This window comes from Pleurodeles waltl, chromosome 10 (assembly GCF_031143425.1).
Source record: "Pleurodeles waltl isolate 20211129_DDA chromosome 10, aPleWal1.hap1.20221129, whole genome shotgun sequence".
NCBI classification, from domain to species: Eukaryota; Metazoa; Chordata; class Amphibia; order Caudata; family Salamandridae; genus Pleurodeles; species Pleurodeles waltl.
Genome location: NC_090449.1, coordinates 442,012,339 through 442,036,664, shown reverse-complemented (window position 1 = coordinate 442,036,664; position 24,326 = coordinate 442,012,339). Strand labels below are relative to the sequence as shown.

At 46.9% G+C, this 24,326-nt stretch overlaps 1 protein-coding gene across 4 annotated transcripts in view; it reads right to left on the bottom strand.

Moving 5' to 3' along the window:
* SMARCD3 (SWI/SNF related BAF chromatin remodeling complex subunit D3) overlaps positions 1–24,326 on the bottom strand; it is a 2,604,506-nt gene that overhangs the window by 565,686 nt on the left and 2,014,494 nt on the right. The window lies entirely within an intron of this gene.

The window sequence follows — 24,326 nt, the reverse complement described above, 5'->3', positions numbered from 1 at the left end:
AAGAACATGCATATCAGAGCCTACTCAGACACCAATCACATCTGTAGCTACACGCCAGTTAACACTTGAACAAGCATCAACTGCTACAGCTCCCTGACACCTCTTTTTGGGCACTCTGTACTCTGACCTGAGTCAGTACTGTGCCTTGAACTGGTTATCACTTTCGTAAGTCTCACCAGGACAGTTTCAGGTCCCAGACAGTTTTTTGCTGTGTCGTAGTCCAAAGAAATTCCAGGCTGCAATCATTATGTTGCTGGGAGCAAGTAAGTCAGCCCAGTGCAGACCAGATTTTAAGGAACCATGTTCTACCCTGCGGAGTCTATGACACTTAGGTGCTAATTTATAAGTTGATGGAGAGGGAACTCTGTTGCAACCGCAATCGTGCTTCCACCCTGCCTATATAGTGGCCCGCCTGCCAGATTTAAGTTCAGGGAGAGCTTAAATTTGGAAATGGCAGTGACTACTCCGTCATGGCTGTTGCGACATTTCTCAGATGGCTGAGCGGGAGTAAGGGCTGTTAGAGAAATGCCTCTATGTCCTTCTGCCTGTTTAGGATAGGTTGATGTAAAGCTGTTTTTTTACTATACATCACCACCAGCAAACCCTGCGATAAGGGGCAGTGAAAAAACAAAAAAAGTCCCCCTTACCATTGGAAAGGACTCCATGGTGAGGGGGACATTATCTTTTTTATTTTCAAAAAGAAAATTCTCCTTTGGGATTTTCTTAAAAAAAAAAAAAAAAAAAAAAAAAAAAAAGGTTGATGCAATCTCTGTCTTGTTGATGGATCCCTGCACCAAACTGGGAAAAGCATTGACATGAACCACTGTGGTGACATTTCCTGGCAATACTTTAGAACTGGCTGCCAGTCTGGTGGTAATTTCTAAATTAGGCGGCCAGCAACACCGTCAGGGTGACAGGACAGGGCAAGGTTCTTAGATGTGTTTATTTTGGTGTTTTGTGAAGCACTAATTGAATCTTACATTAACTTTGGAGTTCTTGGGAGGTGGAGCTTGCCAGGCTGCAAGATGGCCTCGCACTAGAGGAGCTCTGCCAGCCGCCCTACAATCCATCTTAAAATCCGACGTTTACACGCCGAATCGACTACACAGTAAGCAGGATACTGCTGAGAACCGTGCCCTGGGAGCTGGGATCCTAAAACTCCACTCCAAGATAGGGTGACCGGAGGGGCGGGGCCCGAGACTAGGCCGCGGAGGCCGGGACGCTGAGGGAACGCAGGAGGCCCGCAATGGCAAAATCCTGCCTCGACTGAGCAAGCCTTGAAAGTGAGGACCTGGCGCGATCCGGTTGGATGAGACGAACGAGGACACAAGACGTGACTGCTGCCCGCAGAGGTGTTGCCCCCGCAGGGGGTAACGAGTGCTTGAATCGCCAGCGCTGAGTCTATGGACCCGTCGATGAAGCAGTGAATGGAAGAGGTTGCCTACACGCGTTGCTGCACGGTGCGTGGTGAGCTGGCTGGAGAGACTTGGGCCCGGAGGCGCAGGAGTAATAGAGTGTTGGGTGCCACCCCTGGGGACGGCAATAGACACTGATGGTCTCCCCTGGTGCGACAGATACCTGGAGGTGAGTGCGGCAGCCCCCTTGGGGGTCGACTGAGGACGGAGTGAATAGAATATTGTGGATGTGGCGCTGAGGTGAACGATAGGTCCCTGGTGGTCTCGGAACCTGATGGGATGGCTGGATGGAGCAAATATAAGACTTAACTAGCGAATGCCACTGAAATGCATTGTGTGATAACGGGAGGGGCCTGGTCAGACAACAAAAGACAGTCAAGTTAAAGCGAGAAGGCTGAGTGCACAAAGGCTGGGAGGCGATGGACGCCCTACTCCTGTGGGGTGCAGAATAGACTCTGAGAGCTCACTGGTCATAAATGGGCGAGGGTTGCCCACTTGAGGTGACGCCTCCTGGTAGTGCACCATCTGCATGTCGAAGAGATCACGTACCAATGGCAAAACAGACAAAAAACAAGCTAAACTGCAATTCGAGGAACACAGATCGCAGGCACCTGTCGGGGAGCGGGCAGAGGTGGGTGCTCCAGGAGGAGGAGACATGCCGCAAGGAGAGGAGCCTGAACACAGGCAAATATTGGTGACAATGCAACAAAGCCTGACCCAGATAGACAGCAAAATAGACTCTCTCTCCTACAGAATTGACAGAATGACGGAACGCCTGGACAAACACGCAGACAGGCTGGGTCAGTCGGAGAGGAGCATCTCGGAGGTGGAGAATGGTCAGGCAACGATGTCCTCCGGGCATATCAAGATGGGCAAAGAACTAGCAGCTCTAAAGGCTAAGGTTGAAGACTTAGAGGCCCGCTCCCGCCGCAACAATCTACGCATACTGGGAATTGCGGAATCCACAGCCGTAGACAACATGGAGAGTTATGTGGAGCGATTGCTGGTTCAGCTGCTGGAACGTGAGACGTTTTCTAGCCAATTTGTGGTGGAAAGGGCACATCGGGTCTTGCTAACTTGACCGCCACCGGGAGCTCCACAGCGCCCCATAATAACTAAACTATTGAATTACAGGGATTGGGACGCTGCCCTGCGACGAGCTTGTGAACTTAAGACTTTGCAACTCGAGGGAGCAGTGATTTCACTATATACGGACTTTACACTGCAGGAGGCCAGGAGACAATTCATTGCTGAGAAACGACAACTGCGCGAACTGCACATGGAATACCACATGCTATATCCGGCAAGGCTTCGTGTTGTGGTGGACGGCAAACCGCTCCTCTTCACGGACCACAAAATCTGAGCCGGATTCCAGAAGCGCAAAACGGAAGAAGGGAAAGGGCGGGACACAATGGACATCAACTCGAGAGATAGTGGAGATTGATTTGAGCGAACTAGATAATGCTTGGAGAAGAGGTTCTGGCGTGCTGGGGGTGATGATATGAGACTGGCAACAAGACATTACCCGCGCACACATGTGAAGAATGGCACTCAGTAATGGAGGACTAATGAGTGGTGGAGAAGTCAGAAATATGTTGCATACAGACGAAAAGTTTGGGCACCGGTTTTATATTTCATGCTACATAAACGTTGACACTTGATGGGTGGCTGGTACTACAGTACTAAAAAGGGCAGCTGGGCAACATCCATCTTAGAGTGTGTACCACGTGTTTATTCTTGAACAGGTCTAATTGACCTCTGGAAGGGAGGGGGTGGGCGCAAGTAACTGGCAGGACGGTTTGGGGTAATGCCTGCTGTGGGTGGGAGGGGAATGTTGGGAGTTGCATGTTCTAACAGTATATATAGCAGCACAGCGATCGCAGATACACAGAAGCAGTATGCCAGACACAGACATATACGCATTCCGTAGTTGATGACGGGCAGTAATTCAGCACCTGGCACACACAGGGGCCCGAATGTACTGCGGATGATAACATGGAATGTTAGAGGCTTAAATTATGCTAGGAAAACACGCAAGGTAATAGCCTATTTACAGAGACATGGAGTGGACCTTGCGCTTCTACAGGAGACACATTTGGCCCTAGCAGCCCTATGCTTACCCCCAGGAGAATGCAGGGGAACATATTGGCATCAGGGTTCATTTTGGCATCCAGGTCCTCAAGGCTCTGCCTCCAGGAGGTTGAAACGGACCCAAACGGCAGATATGTAGTCACACATTGCAGCAATGGTGCGGTCACGTTCCTCTTAGTTGGGGACTACGGTCCTAACTTCGATAACCCTCAATTTTATTCCGACTTAGCAGCTAAAGCTGGCAATTGGGGAGGCTTCCCACAGGTTTGGGGAGGAGATTTTAACTGCACATTGGACCCTTTGCTCATCAGATCGGGAGGTGCATATAAAAGACCGGCATCGGAAGCTAGGGCGTTGAAAGAGATGGCAGAGGAACTGAGATTGGTAGATATATGGAGATGCAGACACCAGACAAAGGGGGGATACACTCATTACTCGGCAGCACACGACCTATATACACGAATCGACCTATGGTTGGTCTCTAGCAGCATGTTAGGTAATTTAAGAGTAGAAGCCCCCTGGTCCCAAACATATTCAGACCATTCCCCGATACTGCTAGTGATGACTCTGGGCCCCAAGCGTACCCTACCATTTACGTGGCGATTCCCTCCGTACTCACTCCTGGACTCGGTGTTTCGAGAGGAGCTGGCTACAGCCATACAAGATTTCTTCTGACTTAACATAGGGTCAGTAGACAGCATATGCACCGTATGGTAGGCGTTCAAGGTGTTCATATGAGGAATAACTATCGCAAAACATGCGGGGTCCTGCAATCAGTCTGTGGAAGGTTAGATACATCGGAACGAGAGCTTGCTCAATTAGAACAGACACACTTATGCACGGCCGATGGACAGGTCTTTGGGAGACATGCGCATTAAGCTGGAGGAATTTCATGACACAGCACTCACTGAGGTCCAACACATGGGGAAATATGCAACAGCCCGTGTTTATGGGGAGGGGGAGAAACCGGGGACGGTGTTGGCAAATATAATACGTCCAAGTAGAGAGAGAGAGACACGATCACATCGGTGCAGGCCGAAGATGGTAGAGAACTCACAGACCCAGAACTAATAGTGACAAGGTTTTGTGAATATTATGAGGCCCTGTATACCTCCAAAATTGCCCCTGACTCAGAAACACTGACGGACTATCTGTTACACATAAAATTACCATGGCTGGGGCACGGAGCGGGTGGGGGCGTCGGGGTGGCGATTCAGGGACTCGATGCTTCAGAATGTCACAACGGTGGAGGCGATCCGACGTGCAATAACAGATTATCTTAGTTTTAATGACGATGGGAGCACCTGCTTGGGGATGCTGTGGGAGGCATTGAAGGCGGTGGTGAGAGGTGAGGTGATGTCGTTGTCCGCTAGGGATAATAAAGCAAGGAGGCTGATGAGGGAGGAGCTGGAACAGAAGGTGGCTGTACTGGAACGCTCCCATAAACATACGGGTGCCCCTAGAGTCTGGCGGGAACTGGAAAAGGCAAGGAAGCAGCGGAAACGGCTAGATTGGGACAAGGCAGAGTATGCGGTGGCACGCCTTAAGCACAAGTAATATATTGGGAGTAATAGGTGTGGGAAGCGTTTGGCACACCGGTTACGAGCGCAACGCGCGGTGTCGACGATAAAGCTGGTCCGTTCTCCCTCGGTGGCGGAAGCGCGAACGAGCGACTAAATTGCAGAGGCGTTTGCGGAATTCTATAGAGGATTGTATGAGGCTGATGATCGGGGTAATGTGGCTCCTGACGTATTCCTAGAGGGTATAGCAATTACTCCTCTAGGCGAGAGGGAGGAGACTTCATTAGATCAACCTGTAAGGGCGGAAGAGGTCCTATCAGCAATCTCGCGTTTGCAGGTGGGGAAGTCCCCTGGTCCGGATGGTTTCACAGCACTTTTTTATAAGACCTTTTGTGGGGAAATTGTACCGATATTAGTGCGACTTTTCAACTCCTTCCGAGCGACAGGAGTTCTAACAGCCAGTATGTTGGATGCCACTATTGTGGTTATTCCTAAGCCGGGGAAAGACCCAGAGGAATGCGCCTCCTATAGGCCAATTTCGCTCTTGAATATTGATGCCAAATTATTTACAGGAATACTTGCTCATCGCCTTAATTATTACATGCCGGGCCTTGTGGATCCTGACCAAGCAGGTTTTATACCGCAGAGACAGTGCAGTGATAATACGAAACCATTGCTTCATCAACTGGACAAAACGGATCGCACACGCAGGGAGGCGATTTTCCTTTCTATTGACGCCGAAAAGGCGTTCGATAGAGTCCACTAGCCATACCTGTTCAGGGTGCTTGAGCGCTTTGGGTTGGGCCCAGGCTGTATGACATGGATCCGCTGTATCTACCAGGCGCCTCGGGCTGCGGTCCGGGTCAATGGGACGTCATCATTGCCGTTCTCAATCCAACGTGGGACTCAGCAGGGGTGTCCTCTCTCCCCTCTCTTGTTTGTGCTCTATATGGAGCCCCTGGCGCAGCGGCTGCGTGATAGTCCTCAGATCACTGGTGTAAATTTCGGGGGTGATGACCATCTCATTTCCCTGTATGCAGACGACGTGATTCTTACCCTGGCGGAGCCCGCGACCTCGCTGCCTGCTCTAATGGGGATACTTGATGAATTTGGCCGGGTTTCCAGATGAATATGCAGAAGTCGCAGGCCCTGAGTCGGTTTATTAGCGCTGAGCATGAAAGGGATCTGAAAGCCCGATTCCATTTGATATGGTCATCCTTGCGCCTTCCTTATTTGGGGATTGATTTAGCGCCTTCCGTTGCTAGGACGGCGACTCTGAACTACATGAAATTGGTTCGGGAGGTGCAGCGGGATCTGGAGACCTGGGGGAGACTTAAGCTGTCTTGGTTGGGCAAGGTGGCGGCGGTGAAGATGAATATCCTGCCACATGTCCTGTATGTGTTCCAGGCACTTCCCCTGACTCCTCCGCCCCTAACGATTGCAACCCTTCAAACAGCGGTTCTGAGATTCATTTGGGAGGGTAGAGCGACGCGTCTTCCATGTCGGGTTCTGTACCATCCCAAGGGGATGGGGGATTAGCGGTTCCCTGCCTCTTACGATATTTTCAGGCAGCGTAGTTGTGTTTTTTACTAGAATGGAGTCGCCCGTCTACTGAGAAACATTGGTGCGTCATGGACCAAGCGGTGGCGGGCTCCCATATATGGAATGAGCCCTGGCTCTGACGCCGCCACAGGGTGGCCGGTCTTTATGCATCCCCGATTACGGAAGTAACGCTGCGTGTATGGGACGTGCTGGCTAGTCGAATGGGACTGACGACGTTCCCATCCCCAATGACCCCTCTGGGTGCGAACCCCGACTTTGGAGCGGGCCTACAAGTGGAAGCGTTGCGCCGATGGTATGAAGGGGGCTGTAAAAGGGTGGGGTGTCACTTTGATGAGCAGGGGGTGATCTCCTTTGACCAGATGAGGGAGACTTATGGCTTAACAGAGGCAGACAGGATGATGTACTATCAAATACGGCATTGGGTCCTGTTGCCAGCTAATAGAGCATTCATTGATAGGCCGCTAACGCCGTTTGAAAAATGTCTCCTAGTGAAGAAGGATGACAAGCGGGTGATCTCAGAGCTTTACGGATTATTACAGGGGGAGGGTCGCCTGCCTAAATCTAAAGGTCAGTTGCGATGGGAGAGGGAACTGGAAAGGGAACTGTCTGACGAAGATTGGGTTAACATCTTTTATAGGACACACCACACGGCTTACAATGCGGCAGGCACAGACACAGCATATAAGGTGGCCTCCTATTGGTACTTTACCCCAGCAAGGATTCGCGCTTGGGATCCCACTAAGTCTAGCCTCTGTTGGAGGGGGTGTGGGGGTGGGGGTTCGCTTGTGCACTTACTCTGGCATTGTCCCAAACTTCATAGATATTGGGGGAGTGTTATTGACACTTTTGATGCAGCGTTTGGTACTCAGATCCCCAGATTCCCATCGTATATCTTGTTGGGTCTGCCTAACCCACTCACCTTTCCCCTGAGGTCACTGAAAGGGCGGCAGATGGCCCTGGCCCTCAATGCGGCGCTGCAGCTGATTTTAGCGATGTGGGGTACTGATAGGATTCCGACATTCACATCATGGCTTCATAAGCTGTGGTTCATTCTCGCTATGGAGAAGCTTACTCTGACCTCACAGCAGCGTGGCGGCGATTTCAGGGACCTGTGGCAACCATTCTTACAGATCTTATCCACTGAGTTGACATGCATGGCTTACTTGAGAGTGCTGGATTTGACCTGAGCTCTTGGGAGAGATTCTTGAGAGAACCGGGACCATGCAGGGGTTGGGCGGGGGATTTGAGTGATTGCTGTATGGGGTGCCAGTTCAGGGAAACAATGTTGGTGTTTTACTAAACATTTCTATGTTGTATATTACCATATATGAAGTTCGCTTCACTGTGCAGCACATGATAGTGGGTCAACCCGCATGGGGTGGAGTGTTATGGACTACCCCCACACTTCCAGACTAATACTGCTGCATTGTGATTGTCTTATCTTGAAGAGTGTACTTGACATGTTAATAACTTGAAATAATAAACAGGTTTGATCCATAAAATTACCATGGCTGGAGGCGGAAGATAGAGAGACCCTCATGGCGCATCTGACTTTGGAGGAGATGGGTGGGGCTCTGGGGGCATGGCGGAGGGGAAGGCTCTGGGACCGGATGGACTGACAGTGAAATTTTATAAGGCTTTCAAAGATATACTGTTTCCTCACCTGAGTAAAGTTTATGCATGTATGGTGGAAGATGGTATAATGCCCTCCTCAATGCGAGAGGCAATGTTAATTGCACTGCTGAAGCTTGGTAAATCTCCAGGACAGTACTCATCCTATTGCCCGTTGTCTTTGATAAATGTCGATACCAAAATTTATGCGGAGGTCCTTGCAGGCAGGCTGACCACATTTTTACAGAAACTGGTTAAAACAAAACAATGGGGTTTGTTCCAGGCCGCAGTCTTACTGCCAACCTCCGCATGTTGTTCGGGGCTATGCAGGAGGTAAAAGCAGTGGCGGTGTTTATGGATGCGGAAAAGGCGTTTGACTCAGTTGAGGGGCACTTCATGACAGCAGTGTTAATGAGAATGGGGGTAGGGGATGTATATTTGAGACTAGTGATGATGCTATATGGGGAGCGACTGGCCAGGCTGTGGCTCAATGGTACGGTTTTGGCTGCCTTTCGTGTAACGAGGGGCACCAGACAGGGGTGCCCGTTGCCGCCCCTGCAGTATGCCATAGTTGCAGAGCCCCTTTTGTGCGCACTGAGGGAGTATCACAGTCATCGAGGCCTACAATTTCAGAACTATAGTCTAGTGATCTCCGACTGTGCGGATGACACTCTGTTGTATATCCAAGATGTGGGTGGATGAGCGGGGCGGAAGGTGGGGTGCCTTGGGGGCCTAAGTCACCTGATACAGACAAACTGCTGGATTGACTGCTTAATGAAATGTAACTCCAAGAATGAAACGCATAGTGGTATGTGTCATGTAAAGATGCAATATGTGCTGCTGTAATGGTTTACCGTGAGCATTTGTATGAAAAGCATAAATACAAAATAAAAAAAAACTAGTATATACGGAACAAGCACTGGCAATGACAATCCATCTTGCTTATCTTTACATATAAACGAGTCCACCTGGTATTGCCAGGGCTGGCTTATAACAGTCCTCAATGGCGGACAAGATCGATGTTGAATGTGCCACATGACTGCTGCAGTTTTTCTAATGACCACTAAGTGGAAATGAAAAGTGCAAAATAGTATTCAATAGTGTTGGGTCTGTTTTCTTAGATGCAGGACAAATGAAGAATGTAAGGACACCGATACCATAACACTTTTGCGAGAGGGGCAAATATAGAAAGGGGAAAGAAGCAACAAATAAGAGCAAAGCAACGGAGAGTGACATAGAAGCCATCCAATCTTGAGCAAGTATGTGGTCTGTGCAGTGCTGTATTTTAATTGCATTTATATAGCATTTACTATCCTTGACGAGGTGCTGAAGCAAGTTAAGCCGGGCAGCACACAGTTCTGGAACCCAAGGTTAGTGATGAATCCAGTGGTCACTGGTTGCTGTTGGTTATTGGAATTAGTCTTGTGCTCCAAAATGAGACAATTGCATGCATTTACTGCAGTCTGTTTTGGTGGAGTAAATTAAAAGGAGTTGGGTGTAATCATTAGTGGGGAGGCAGGAGGGGGTACATGAGTTCTCACAGATGGCTGGTGAGATTAGTAGATGAGGTAGAGGAAATTAGGTATTGCTAGGTTGCAGGATATGCTTTTCAAAGAAGGACAGATTGTGATCACTAACAGATTAAAGAAAACATGCATATGACTTACAGTAGGTTGTACTCAGAGAAATATGGCATGCAGAGAATGGACAGCTAAAGAAAAACGAGATGGAACAGTTGGATGTTTTAAGTCAAGGTCAACATTTCCATGCAGGGTTTTAGGAACATAGAGTAGATTGTCGAGACAGCACACACTCTGAGGATGCAAACCAGTAAAAGGAAACATCATGTGAGATGATGCCATATTAGGTACTTTAGGCTCTACAATCAAGCAAATAAATGGTCTGCTGCCAGGCTAGAGCAGACCACCACTTCAGCACCGAAAGAAGAGCAGCACAGGAGTTGTAAGCGTAAAGTAATGGCACAATTCATACATAGGGAAATACTGAGAGCTTTAGGCTGCATTTGAATGAAGCAGTAATTGCATGGCTAAAACACTATGAGAGAACATTCAGGGAGAGTAATGGAAACACTGAAAGCAAACATCCAAAAGAGATTTACAAATTCTAAATCAGATGTCTTTTGATGTTTACTCTTAAGGTTTGCCTCCCAGTACTATTTACCAAAGCAAAGCCACTTCTATTTAGCCTGTCTAAAATTTCAGGCAATTGGCCTTCATTCAGCCGGTGACTTTGGACATGCATGAAGTGAAGTTGGTCCAGGTGATGGATGTTTTGTCAGGGAGGAAGAGGATGAGCTGGGTGCCATCCACGCAGGAGATGATGTTGAGTACATGGGATCGAATGATGTTGGTGAGTGGTGCACTGTAGGTGTTGAACAGCTTGGGGCTGAGAGATGATGCTTGGCAGAGGCTCATGTACAGGGGGCAAAGGTGACCTACTGGGTTTGTCCAGTGATGAAGGAGCAGATCCAGCAGAAGGGGGACCTTCATGTGCCGGCCTCGTGGAGGTTCTGAATGAAGATGGAGTGGGAGACGGTGTTGGAGGTGACAGATTGGTAGGTAGGATGAGAGCTGCAATGTCTCCTCTGCCCATTATCAGTCAGATGTCATCCATGGTGGTCATGAGAGAGGTCTGGGTGCTGTGTTTCAGCTTGAATCCGGATTGGGTTGGGTTGAGGGGATTGTTATTGTAGAGGTCGAAGGCCAGTCATTTGTTGATTACTTTCTCCAGAATTATGGGGGCCTCCTACGCCCCAAAAGTGGCAAATCATTTTATGGATCATTACAAATAGAAACTGTTCTACACACTAACAAGCCTTTCCTCCACAATATAATCATGTGGAGGAGGTATAATGATGATGTGATTATGATTTAGAATATTACGAGTGAAATGCTTGGGTTATTACTAGATTGGCTTAACAACAGATCCAAGGATATAAAATTTACTATGACTTATAGTAAAGACGAGATCAACCTTTTGGATATTATAGTTAAACACTCTGAAAACAAGCTGTAGACCACAATATTTAGAAAGCATACAGAATGTAACACATTACTTAGATACACTAGCCATCATCCTAGGAACCTAAAGGATACCATATGGGCCATATGGGCAGTTATGAGTGTCTGTCAAAACTGTGTCAGGAAAGAGGACTATTTTAAGGAATTTGGTGTCCTTATCCCACAGAGGTGTTTGGCTTAACCAGCGAGAGACAATGGTCTTTATATACATTGTATGACTACATTCCTCAGTCCTCTTTCATAGAGGACATTTATATGCCCTCTTTTTGATGACTGGGTATGCTTCATTTAACAAGCAGATTAGGTAAGTGTTAAAAATTTGTGTATATTGATCATCATACACTGACAGACATACCACTCACTATACATTTCTTTTATTTATGGTATATACCTTCCATTTGCCGTAATGAAGACCCAATCCGAAATCATCTTCATAAAGGTTGAAACGTTGATGCCTTCATAGTTTAATGTTTCATTAAATGCAATGATGAATAGGTATAAACATTAAGTCGACTGTTAGCCAATGTGAATTTAGTTAGCATCATTTTATAGCAAGCTTTTTTATTTTCTTTGATTGTTTTTATATGCTTCACCTTCACAAGTACTGCACCAGTACAGCTCACCATTAGGAACACCCCTTTGCAATATGTGATGTGCTGTTAGAAAAATAAAGTGTGTCTACTCATAATATTAGTATGTACTTATTTTTTCTTCCAATTGTGTTGTATCCTTACCTCCAATAGATTGGGCATGCAAAGGACTAATTTTTAGCTTTTGGTTAAAACATAAATTGTTGTTCAGATGCTTTCAACAACATCAATATGTCCTTAATATTACTTAAGCCTACATTCTGAGGATTATCGTTTTTACCCCATGTATTTATACCTTTCTCCAGGACTTTGGCAGGATAGGGCAGCAAAGGATATTGATCGGTAGTGGGCCAACGTCTTAGAGTCTGCTGAGGATTTCTTCAGAAGGTGGAGCATTGTTGCGTGTTTCCAGGTGTCTAAGAAGGTAGCTGTGCTGATGAAGTTGTTGAATACGGGGGTCAAGCCTGTGCAGATGAGATCCAGTGATCTGGTGAAGATGAAGTGTGGACAGTGATCTGACAGGCCCCAGAGTGAACAGATTGCATTGTCGCTGCAGTTTCTGCTGTGGTGATGATGGACTAGGAGGTCATGACAGTGATTGGGGCATTTGTCTGTCTGGGCAGGAGGGCTGTGATGGTGGATGGGTCTGGCTGGGTGTCAACATTTTTGTAACTGTTGCTGATCTTTTGACTGATATAGTCTGTGAAGTGTAGAGATTCTGAGATGAGGTGACAGGTAGAGGTGGTGGTTCTGAGCAGGCCAGGGAGCTGGCGCATGAGGTGATCCAGGTATTGAATTTGTTGTTCTATTGTGAGAGTTCATTATGGTATAGTGGTCAGGGACTTCAGGCTCTGTGGTCCATATTTCTTTCAGGATCCTGTTCCATTTCCTTCAGGTGGTTTTGAGGGTGCTACTACGCGCTGTTGGGGGATGAGCAGGTTGAAACAGATAGGTGAGATGTCGGTCCAGGTAAGGGGGGGTTGCTTTGTCCACCAAAATATCATCAAAGTTAGTGGATATGAGCTCCAGGAGATGTCAGGCGGCACAAGTGTGGTCTTTCACTCATAGGGTTATTCTGAATGTGTACAGATCCTCCATGGTGTAGTTGGGATAAGTGAGGTCCTCCAAGTGGTGGTTGAGGTCACAGAGGAGGATGAAGCAAGGAGAGTCGAGCACCAGGATGGTGCTAAAGTCTGAGATGGAATTGCAAGAGTCAGATCGTGGACCAGGTGTCCGATGGATGAGAGGGCCTCACCAGGATGGAGTTGTCAGAGGAGTGCAATTACAGGCCAGGTGTTCTAGACGATCGCTGGTGTTAGCAGGACTTAACAGAGTGGTGGATGTTTTCTTTGAAGATGAAGGCTAGTCCTCCCAGTTAGTGAGGGTCTGTCCTGTCTTATGACCTTGTATCTAGAGAGGATCACTGCGGCTATGTCAGTGCTGATGTCGGATGAGACTAATTCTGTCAGGAAGAGTAGGTCTGGTGAGAATTCATGCAGGAGGTGCCAAACCAATTTGGTGGATGGCAAGGCTGAGTGGTGGGAGTGCAGTTTCTGATATTTAAGGAACAAAAGTTTCTAGGCCAGGCCTGTCCTTTGTCTGTCCCTGATTGCTGCTTCAAGGAGACCTCACACTTTATTGTGCCCATGTTGTGGTTGCTTCAGTTTGGAGTCAAACCTAGTCCTTACTGCTGTGGAAAACATCACTTTACCCAAAGGATGTATCTCCATAACACCCCGAGAAACATACTTGAAAGGAAGCACCCAATCCCAATATGCGCTTTATATAAATGTGATTGCACAGAAGAGTGAATGAATAAGATAACAATCAACTATTGACAAATTACTGACTATTACTGCAAATCCAGCGAGACTAGACGGTATCTACTGTAGCTGAATTGCTGGCTATATGAAGAGGAAACATGGGCTTGAATATTGATGGAAAACAAGACTTAAGAAGCCTTAAGAAAAAGTACCTTCTTTGCTCTGTATTTAACAAATACCTTTCACTGGGAGGAATAATTAGCTTTCCAAATATAGTCCAGCGACAAGTACTGAACGTCACTGAAATACAGGTATTTCGTGTCTCCTCCACCCTAGTCAAGAAGATTCATTAAGTGTGGGAGGTGGAGATGGGACAAGTCCTAATGACTCCTGGCGGTCCCATGTAAGGGTATGAAGATGCTGAACCTCTCCTAGATCCAATGTCACCACTGATGGATCCAGATCTACATTCCAGCCAGGAGGAGCGGAGCTGTGGCTACATGTTACCAAGGAACATAGATAGGAACTGGGTTTTCTAATTACATATACTTAGTTGCACGTGTTCGCCAAATTAAGTGCCTCAAGACTAAACTATTAAACAGTCCATGGTGACCTCAAGCAAACAGTAACATCCCCATATCCTATGCCATCTAGTGTGAAACAAACAAAAGAAAAACCTTGAAAAGTATGGGGACACCCACACAGTTAACAGAAGGTAACAGAACCAGCCTGGCAAAAGTGGCTTCCAAGGTTGCAAAATTCTATTTGATACAAAACTGTCTCCAACAGATAGCTGGATCTGTCTGTAGATAAACTGCAAAAGGAATAAAACATAGTAGTATAGTATTGTATATTATATGTTAATAGTAGTGTAGTCGGATATTAACCAGGCTGTTAAGGTAAATGCCATTATTGTTCTGTGCCCACATCTTACCAGGTCATCCTGGAACTGATGTTTTTTAATCATCATCCTCAATTTACAAGGAACTGCAGTAAAAGGCTCTCCTGTTCAGGGAGCATGTCAAACACTGCAATATCATTAAAACTGATTCAGCATTTCTCAACCATGCAGCTCCCAAGAGCTCTTGTTCACTCCTGACGGAGCCAGAGTGTGGTCTCTCAGTTCTTTCCTTGTGTGTCTCTCCATCGGGCATCTACATGAAAAAATGACTTGGGTGTGGCTAATACCTGTAGATCAAGTCATCTTTGTCTCTTTTCTTTCCCCGTCTCTCTCTTGATCCCTATGGAAAGAAGGGTGCGACAAGAGTGACAACTAAGCACAAACTCATATTCCCGATTGCGACTAGACAAAAGGCACATTTTAAAGATGATAATTCTGGACAAGAGATCAATTTAGGGGGCACACCAGATGAGACCAAGTCATCATTAAAACATAAGCCCATCAAGAATTTATATGATGGGGATTGTCTGAGGAGAAACATCCAGGTGGCTCAGTGGGTTCCAGCTGTAACTTCAATTATGAATTTGCCAAGGGCTGCATGGTTCTTCAAAGGCTGCCTCAAAGTTTGTACACAACATTCTGCAGAAACTCCATGACTCCACCAAGCTGAAGTATCTCACAAGTTGATACACAGAGAGAACTATGGGTCAGATTTATAGTTTGATGGACAGTACTCTGTTTGTCAGGGTGGCAAATGGCTTATGTCCGCCAGCCCGACAAATTACCATCTGCCACATTTTGAGATCACTGCTGGCCCTGTGGTGACATCTTGACCTTGATTAGAACCACCTCGGTGGCAGTTCCTGTCAAGGTACATAAAACTGACAGGGGCTGTCCACAAACTTTCACAAACCTTTGGTTTTTCAAAACTTACCGAAAAAAATGAAAAACAAAATAAACTGATGACCCCCTACACCGAGGGAGTTTTTACTCAGGATGTGTGGGGTTACTATTTGTTTTTTTCTGTTTTTTCAGTGACAGACAGAAAAAAAGGACATCACACCACCCATCTATAATATGGTGGTCAGTTAAATACCCTTCCTCCGGCAGCCTCTATTCTGTCTGACCGATGGAGAATGCTTTCTGTCGGCTGAGCCGAAAGGGTCAACATGCACTTTTATTGTATTTTTAGCATTTTTTCTGTGGCTTATTTTGTATTTTGTATTTGTGGCTTATTTTGTATTAATTTTTACTTAGGGTAAAAAGTAATACAAAATAAGGCACAGAAACAATGCTAAAATATACAACAAAACCACAGTTAAAAAGTGCATGTTTAAGCAGCATTAAAAAGAGAGAAAAGCCAAGTTATGTAACCAGATAGCAAGCGGGCCTATCAATGCTCAATATGTTACAGTATGCCTGATTCCCTGGAGGCACCCATTTGCCGTGCTTCCTTGTAGGATAGGCTTGATAAAGTGCTAAAACGAATGTATCCCTAAAATGAATGTGAAGGAAAATCTCTTGCTAGACTATTCAGAATATTACAAGTCCGGTGCCTCCCCCATCTACTGAGACTGCCGCAAGCAGGGGAAACTTTTTGCAGTTTCTACTCTACTGACTCTAAAAAATTTACAAGCTTGCAGTTCAACTGTGGTTCCTCTGATTTGAAATAGGCCAGGACTGCCTGACTCCGTGTTCAAATTTGTCGTGAGATAAACTGTGTTTTAAGCAGATGGACCCTGGCTATTTTCAGTTCCTTGCAAGTGCAGAGCAAGTGCAGCAGATCCTCCAAACCGCTTTTGCACAGACAACAACTAGTTGGGACTTGCTCCCTCTGCAAAGCGGGAGATGTACATAGATGGTGAAATGTCCAGATGATATTTCAAAATGTTCTCCTTTGTCTTTTTAGAGTAACCCTGGCTGAAGTATTTTTGCGGACCAAGTGTGCGATATCCATTGATCATCATCCAGGCGTAGCTGCGTCCTGCAAATATGGCTTTTACTTCTACCTGTGAGAGACTTTTAATTGTCCGCTAGGCCAATTTCTTAAAGACAGCGTGACTGGTGGTGACGTCTCAAGACTGGGACAGCCCAGTGCTTGCAAGTGATCTTTGGAGAAGGCTTCTGGCAGGCGATGTATCTCTGTGCTGCTACTCCAGCCAGAGTAGATGGTTCAAAATGTTGAGGACGGCACTCCTGATCCTATGGCAACAAACTATTAAAGCTCCTTGCCTAGCCATAGACTGCTTTGTTAAGCCGAATTCAAACCGTATCTGTGCAGCCGATGCATAGCTTGGGATGCCAACATGATTCTGTAGATTTTAACCAAAGTGCTGTCCAATACTTTAGAATCTCTGCTTCTCAGTGTGCCACTTCCATAAGTAATTGTTGGTAATATTTTGGTTTTAACCACCCTGAGAAGAGGTTCTCAAGTCAGGCCTGTCTGTTTTAATTTTAAGTTCCTAAATGTTACTGCCAATTCCATCCCTTTTCTTTTGATCTCTTCTCTTTGTGTGGCAAACTGGGCCCCTTGTCAATAATTATGCCCAGGCACTCATAGTTAGCAGCCGTCTGGTTTTGAGTGTTCCCCAGATAACAGAATCTTGTTTTTTTCTTCCGCTGTTGATGGTCATTGTTTTTGCCTTATTGAGGTTTACTTCCAAGAAATTCTCTGCTGCATAAATCTGTATTGCATTAAGGGGTTGTTTAATCCTTTACTGGTTGGAATTCACCTGGACAAATGCATGCCCATCCCCAATTTCATCTGCACTCAGGAATCTGAATGGAGTAATATTAGCATGTCCAGAAATGGCAGTGGAATGTTCCAAAGTGCCAGTTTCCTCCAAGGGTTGGCCCGGTCAACGCTATTGAGTACAGCCCTGAAATCGATAAAGCAGAGATGGAGAGGTTTCTTATAGGATCTTGCATTACCTATGATGCTGCCATGGCCAGGACATTTGTTAATGTGCCTACAGATTGAGAAAACCTGGTTTGGTTGAATGGAATGATTGTTTTTGTTGATGTCCATGCTTGTTATTCTTCTAGCAACTTGCCTGCAAAATATTTTGTCTCAGTGTCGATCAGAACGACTAGGCGCTAGTTCTTGGGTGATGATTTGTCTCCACTTCTATATATTGGGAGATGACTGAGTTTTCCAAAAAGCTGGGAGTGTCCCCAATTATTCCTCGAAAAAGACGATCTAGGGTCACTGCCCAGTATTCTGCATCCTGTTTCAAAAGGGCTTGCCGAATACCATTTGGACAAGGAGCCCCCTCCTTCCTACGTCTCGTGATTTGACGCTTGATTACTGTTGTGTCAGGTAGCCAGGGTTGTAGCAGGCAATTGCTAGCTGATGCAGAAGCATGTCTGCCTGACCTATTGGTAGACAGAACACTTTGTTTCATCAGGTTTGCGGGCTGGCACAAAGACCGCTGATTGAAGTGTGACCGCAGGAAGCCTACCCATGTCTCCTCCAGGATATGTGATGCTATGCCCCGATGAGGAAGGTAAAAATAGCTTTGCCCAGAGATTCTTTTCCCGAGTCCCGTTTACAAACCATTTTAATTTGTTAAGCGTGCATCTTTGCTGGCACAGCAGTGGAAGGAGATATGGTTCTCCAAGGTTGCTTCTTAGTGCTCTTAGCTTACTGTTTATAGCCTTCTTGAGTTGTTTCAGTAATTTGCACTGCGCAACTGAGATCCAACTAGTTTCCCTAGGAGATGGATGAGTTTTTACTGTGACTGATGTAGAGAAGGAAGTTCCTAAGTTGGCAGTGAAGCCTTCCTACCTTTTTATAGGTCCACATGTGGTGGATTCTTGAGCTAGTAGAAGGCCCTTTGCTGCCTGAATCACCTCGTCTGTCATTGCTGGCGAAGATTTGATTTCCTTGAAATTAACTGTAAAGCTGGAAAGACGGACTGCTGCTGTGTGATCCATTTCAGATGCTTGAAGGAGCATCTCCTGTGGTCGATGATCACTGTCTCCTTTGTACCCTAGCGGGAATGAGGAGACACAATGGAAAAATTAGTTGGAGACAAAGGTGTGATCTAAAGTTGACCTGGTTGTTGCAGAACAGAAAGAGGTCGGCAGCGGAGAACTCTCAGGAAATCTTCCATTGAGCGCTCTAAAGTTGATGTGCCCCAGATCATCCAGTAAGTGTCTTGCAGTTTTGCCTGCTCTACTGTGAACAATTCTACTTTGTTCTGGGATATTTTAGGATAGGGACTCACATTTCACTTCGTCATCCGCAGATGAATCCTTGGAGTTAATGTTGTTCGGCCAACCAGGCTTCCTGGAACAGAATTATGTCAAAGGATATAATATAAGACAAAAACTTTGGGTCTGTGACTTTATCTGCCCACCCACTGACTTTTCACAAACCCAAATAAAAGGTGGATTTGCTCTGTTGTGGATACTTGCTCCAATGCAGAATGTGCCATTGACTGCCAGTTGTGCGGTTGTCTGTCCTAGTTATCCGCCTGAGTTCAGAGGGTGTGTTTGTGTACTGAGAAGGAGATAGGGCCGGAAATACTTGTCACTGGATGCCCACCTCCTTTAGGGCGACTGACCCCTTGCTTCCCTGAGTACTGAGCTGACAGACTTTGTTATGCGGCTTGCTCCGTCACCCTGGCTAGAGAGTAGGGTAGAGGGGTAGCCTGTGTTGTAATGTATGGTAATGTTTATGTTCCATTCCTTACATTTTTTATTTTTAGGTAGTACTTTTTGTGCAATTTCTGATGTTCTCCAAGTGGCCTTTGTGACTTCATGTGCCACAGCCTCTTCTGGTCTAATATATTCTACCCCAAGCACATTGCTTGACCTGATTTCCGCTACGGACAGAATAGTTGACAGCAGCAGTAAGATGCTGCCTCTATTCAGAGAATCACAGTTGCCTTCTGACTTGTACCTGGGGTTGAAGAGAAGGATACTAGAATCCAATTGTGGGTGCACAGGGTGGTGTGTGGTATGGACCCACCCACTAGGGTCCTGACTGGCTGGTTCGGGGCCTGTTGATGGGTTTGGCCCCCAGTCTCCTAGATTGTTTTGTCCTGTCTGCAGAATGTGAGCAGTGACTGAAGGGGGACCTGCGTTCCCATAACCTTCACTGAACCTCCCTTCAATGCTGAGTTCACTAATTGTAGAGTCCCATGTGCTTCCATGTGGAGTTTGAGGGCCAGGGATCAAGTCTGTGGTATTCACTTTTGAGATGGGGCAATAATTGGACTTAAACTGTGCTTCCGTTGGCACCCTCTGGGGCCTGCCCCCGGCGGGGTCTGATTTTCTAGCCAATGTGGAGTATCTTGCTGGAGTTCTCTCCGTAGCTGAATCCTGTCTGGGGAACAACGCTAGTGTGGCCATACTTTGCAGCCCTTGTGGGCTGATGGTGTGCTCTGTGGCATGGCATCAAGGAGTACTATTTATGTGAGGAGTAACACTTTTATCCGCACATGGTGATGTTTCTGGGTTCTCTTGCTTGTTTGTCCTCATAAGATCTCAATGGAAATGGGAGGGATCTTCTGGAGGTGATTGACTAGTATCTCCTAGACTGTCTGGAAGATGAGAGACTGGGCTGAATAGTGAATCCTCCAATTTAGTGTGTGGTGGGGCAAAAAGAGAATACACAGCTGCTTGTGTTGTAACAGTGCTTTTGTTCTGGTCCTTCCTCCTTTGCAATCGTCTTCGTTTTGCATTTTGCGCTGGAGCAGTCGCAGGCAATTGAGGTCCTTTGACTTGAGTTCCTTGTTGACCTGCAGTGGTAAGGTTGGTAGGACACCCTAGTGAGCTGTCGGTTTGTGGAGCTTAAATAGTTTTGGGGTCTGGTACCACCGTCGTGCCCTGATTTGGCTCTCCTGGGATGGCAAATCACACTCTGATATGGGCCACTTCCTTAAATTATTTTAAGGCGTTGTGAAGCATAAGGGTAAGAGTGGACAATTTATTCACAATTGGGCCGTAGCTACCCATCCGTTTTGCCTCTGACTGTGCCCGTTTAATCAGTGAGTTTAGATCTCCCAATTTCTCATCAATGTCTGCAACATGGGTGGCCAGAGTGTTTAGTAAGGTTAGCTCTATCTCCATTTAATCGGACTGATATTGCAGGGCCTCGACTGACAGCTGCATGGTATTTAACAGAGATGTCCATATGTTGTCCGTCTGCAATGCAGCCGTTATGCCTACACTCGCCCTGCTCCCTGTTGCCAGCTCCAGCCTGTCCCCTTGGTTCTGAATTGCAACAAAAGGGGAAGATTCCTGTGGTAAGGGCAGCAAATAGAAGGCCAACATCTCTGCCCACTCCTGGGTGCCCAGGTATGAGAGGGCCCCCTGCTCATCCACCTGATAATGAGAGTCTTCAAGAGCCTCTTTAGGCACTGTCCGATCTATAGGATCCCGGTGTGCAGATGATGGCGAATTTGAGATCCGGGTGCTTGGTTGTGTATCACCCATAGGTTTTGTGGCAGTTGAGCTGACGGCTTGGGTTATGCTGGTCCCCTAGGCCAAAGATGTGCTGTGTTCACTGGGTAAATCAAGGGAGTATTCCTGGGCAGTTGCCCTGTTTCTTGCCTCACTGACCTGGTTTGTTGGTGCCAGCATCACATCCCGGTGACCTACAGCATGTCTATCATCTTGTTTGTCCTCTTGTCCCACTTGACACTCTTGACTTGATGGGGTGGGCTGGAGGGTAGGTAGTGCTGGGACAGAGCTGCTGCCCTCCCTTGTATACAAATCCTGGACATTTTTGGCTGTAAAGTTTGTGGGGGCTCCACTGTGTGGATGACTGTCCCTTGTGTTTATAAGAGCTGCAGGGGCTGGAGTGGTGAATGTGGGCCTTGAATTTCACTACTAGGTGAGAAGTTGGAGGAACCTGCATCTTTCACACAGATGAACTTAGAATAGATTTTTGATTGGGAAGAGTGAATGTGACTGCCATTGGCATTAGTCCCCAGTTGGTCTGTGCCACTACTTGATGTTTCCAATGGATTTGAGTCGAACTTGACTAAGGGATCCGGGGAGTGAGTTTGCTTCCTTACGTTTGTGGATACCGTCTTTATCCCCTTTGCTCTTACCATGGTGGTAGGAGGTGGACCCCTTGTCTTTCCTGACCTCATAGGGAAATGAAGTGGCTGGCTGCCTTACTATAAAAAGGAACCACTGTTTTGCGTCTCACCGCTGCATGCTTTATTTCTCTTTTCCCACTTGTTTAGCTGCAGATAACTGTTGTTTCCTTTTGATTGTTTTGAATGTTTTGACAGCTTGGGGTGGTAAAGGCGCAAGCGGCGAGGCATGAATTAATGTCGGGTTGATCCTGGAGATGACGTAATGATGCATTGATGGCAGGAGTGGGCCACGGGGAATTCAAGTCCCTGTCCTTTCTCCTGACCTGTGACAACTATGGTGCCCTGCACTTCTGTGCTTCCAATTGCTCATATCACAGGCCCCAGCCTGTTCAGCATTGCACACCCCTCCAGTGGTTTGTCAGACTCTGAGGGTGTCTTGGCACCTTGTACAAAAAGGAGGGGGGCACAAGCACACTCGCCTTGTTGCTTAGTTGCTTGTTTGGAGTACAGAGGTGAAAATAAAGATGGAAGTGTTGATACCAAGTGATAAAACAAACTGTCATTAGATGATAGTTTAATGATCGTTTGAGGAGGGGGAGGTGGGAAGGTAGGGAAGTGAGGAGGTGAGGAGGTGGGGAGGTGGGTCGAAGTAGCTGTGAGGTGGCTACGAGGCGGGTGGATCAGCAGGCTTCAGGCTGCACTAGGACTTGGCTGCCTCCAGTAGCCTTCACTGATCGCCCCCGCTGAACTCGCAATGTGCTCAGATCGTATCTCCTGTTCACCCTAAATGCCTCCAAATGACTCCTGGTGCTTACTGTTTCCTCCTATTTCCTCCTATTGCAGTCACTACCCCTGGTCCTCTGTATGGAACATTGGTCCCAAACCTAAGCCTCCTGGCCACTCTGTGCTCTACCCTGGGGTTGCCCCCACAAATTTCACCCAATTTGTTCCGCAGTGTTCATGAGATGGCGGCATGTATTGTATTGTATTGTAAGCCATTCGTAAAGTGCATTCTGGCCATAGCATCGAAGCGCTAAGGAGAGCCTGCAGGTAGTAAAAATACAGAAGCAGAGAGGGAACCAAGATCGTGGCCATGGTCCCTAATCTTAATTGGAGAACAGCAAAGTTTTTAGTTTCTTTCTAAAACCAAGGTATGACTCCATCTGCCTAATCTCCTGAGGAAGGGTGTTCCAAAGTCTAGCTGCCCCTACCAGGAAAGCTTTATCTCCCCATCTCACTCTATGACAGCGCAGCACTGAAATAAGCTGTTGAGATGAGGATCTAAGCAGCCGAGCTGGCTGGTAAGGCTGCAAAGCTGATCTGAGATAGTCGCAGCCATCTTGATCGTGGGCCTTATAGGTTAAACACAGAGACTTAAACTTAATCCGCTTTTCCACTGGAAGCCAATGGAGTTGCTTGAGGCAGCTACTACCAGAGGCAAAGTGTGGAAGATCTAAGACCAGATGGGCTGCTGCATTCTGGATAAGTTGTGGTCTATGGAGAGTGGACTTGCAAATACTCAGCATTAAGGCATTACAGTAGTCCAATCTAGACATCACCAGCGCCAGGACCACTGCAATTTTCAGGTCTCCCTGAAGGAAGGGAAACATTTTCTTCTGCGTTTTTAATGCCCAGTGTAGGAGGCTGGGCTGGCTTGTAGTGAGTACCAAGGGGTACTTACACCTTGCACCAGGCCCAGGTATCCCTTATTAGTGTATAGGGGTGTCTAGCAGCTTAGGCTGATAGAAAAGGTAGCTTAGCAGAGCAGCTTAGGCTGAACTAGGAGACGAGTGAAGCTCCTACAGTACCACTAGTGTCACTTGCACAATATCATAAGAAAACACAATACACAGATATGCTAAAAATAAAGGTACTTTATTTTTATGACAATATGCCAAAGTATCTCAGTGAGTACTCTCAGTATGAGGATAGCAAATATACACAAGATATATGTACACAATACCAAAAATATGCAGTATAGCAATAGAAAACAGTGCAAACAATGTATAGTTACAATAGGATGCAATGGGAGCACATAGGGATAGGGGCAACACAAACCATATACTCCAAAAGTGGAATGCGAACCACGAATGGACCCCAAACCTATGTGACCTTGTAGAGGGTCGCTGGGACTGTAAGAAAACAGTGAGGGTTAGAAAAATAGCCCACCCCAAGACCCTGAAAAGTGAGTGCAAAGTGCACTGAAGTTCCCCAAAGAGCACAGAAGTCGTGATAGGGGAATTCTGTAGGAAAGACCAACACCAGCAATGCAACAACGATGGATTTCCAGACGAGAGTACCTGTGGAACAAGGGGACCAAGTCCAAAAGTCACGATCAAGTCGAGAGTGGGCAGATGCCCAGGAAATGCCAGCTGTGGGTGCAAAGAAGCTGCCACCGGATGGTAGAAGCTGAGGATTCTGCAAGAACTACAAGGGCTAGAAACTTCCCCTTTGGAGGATGGATGTCCCACGTCGTGAAGAGGCGTGCAGAAGTGTTTTCCCGCAGAAAGACCGCAAACAAGCCTTGCTAGCTGCAAAGCTCGCGGTTAGGGTTTTTGGATGCTGATGTGGCCCAGGAGGGACCAGGATGTCACCAATTGCGTGAGGGGACAGAGGGGGCGTCCAGCAAGACAAGGAGCCCTCTCAGAAGCAAGCAGCACCCGGAGAAGTGCCGGAATAGGCTCTACGAAGTGGCGTGAAACGGTGCTCACCCGAAGTTGCACAAGAGAGTCCCACTCCGCCGGAGGACAACTCAGGAGGTCGTGCAATGCAGGTT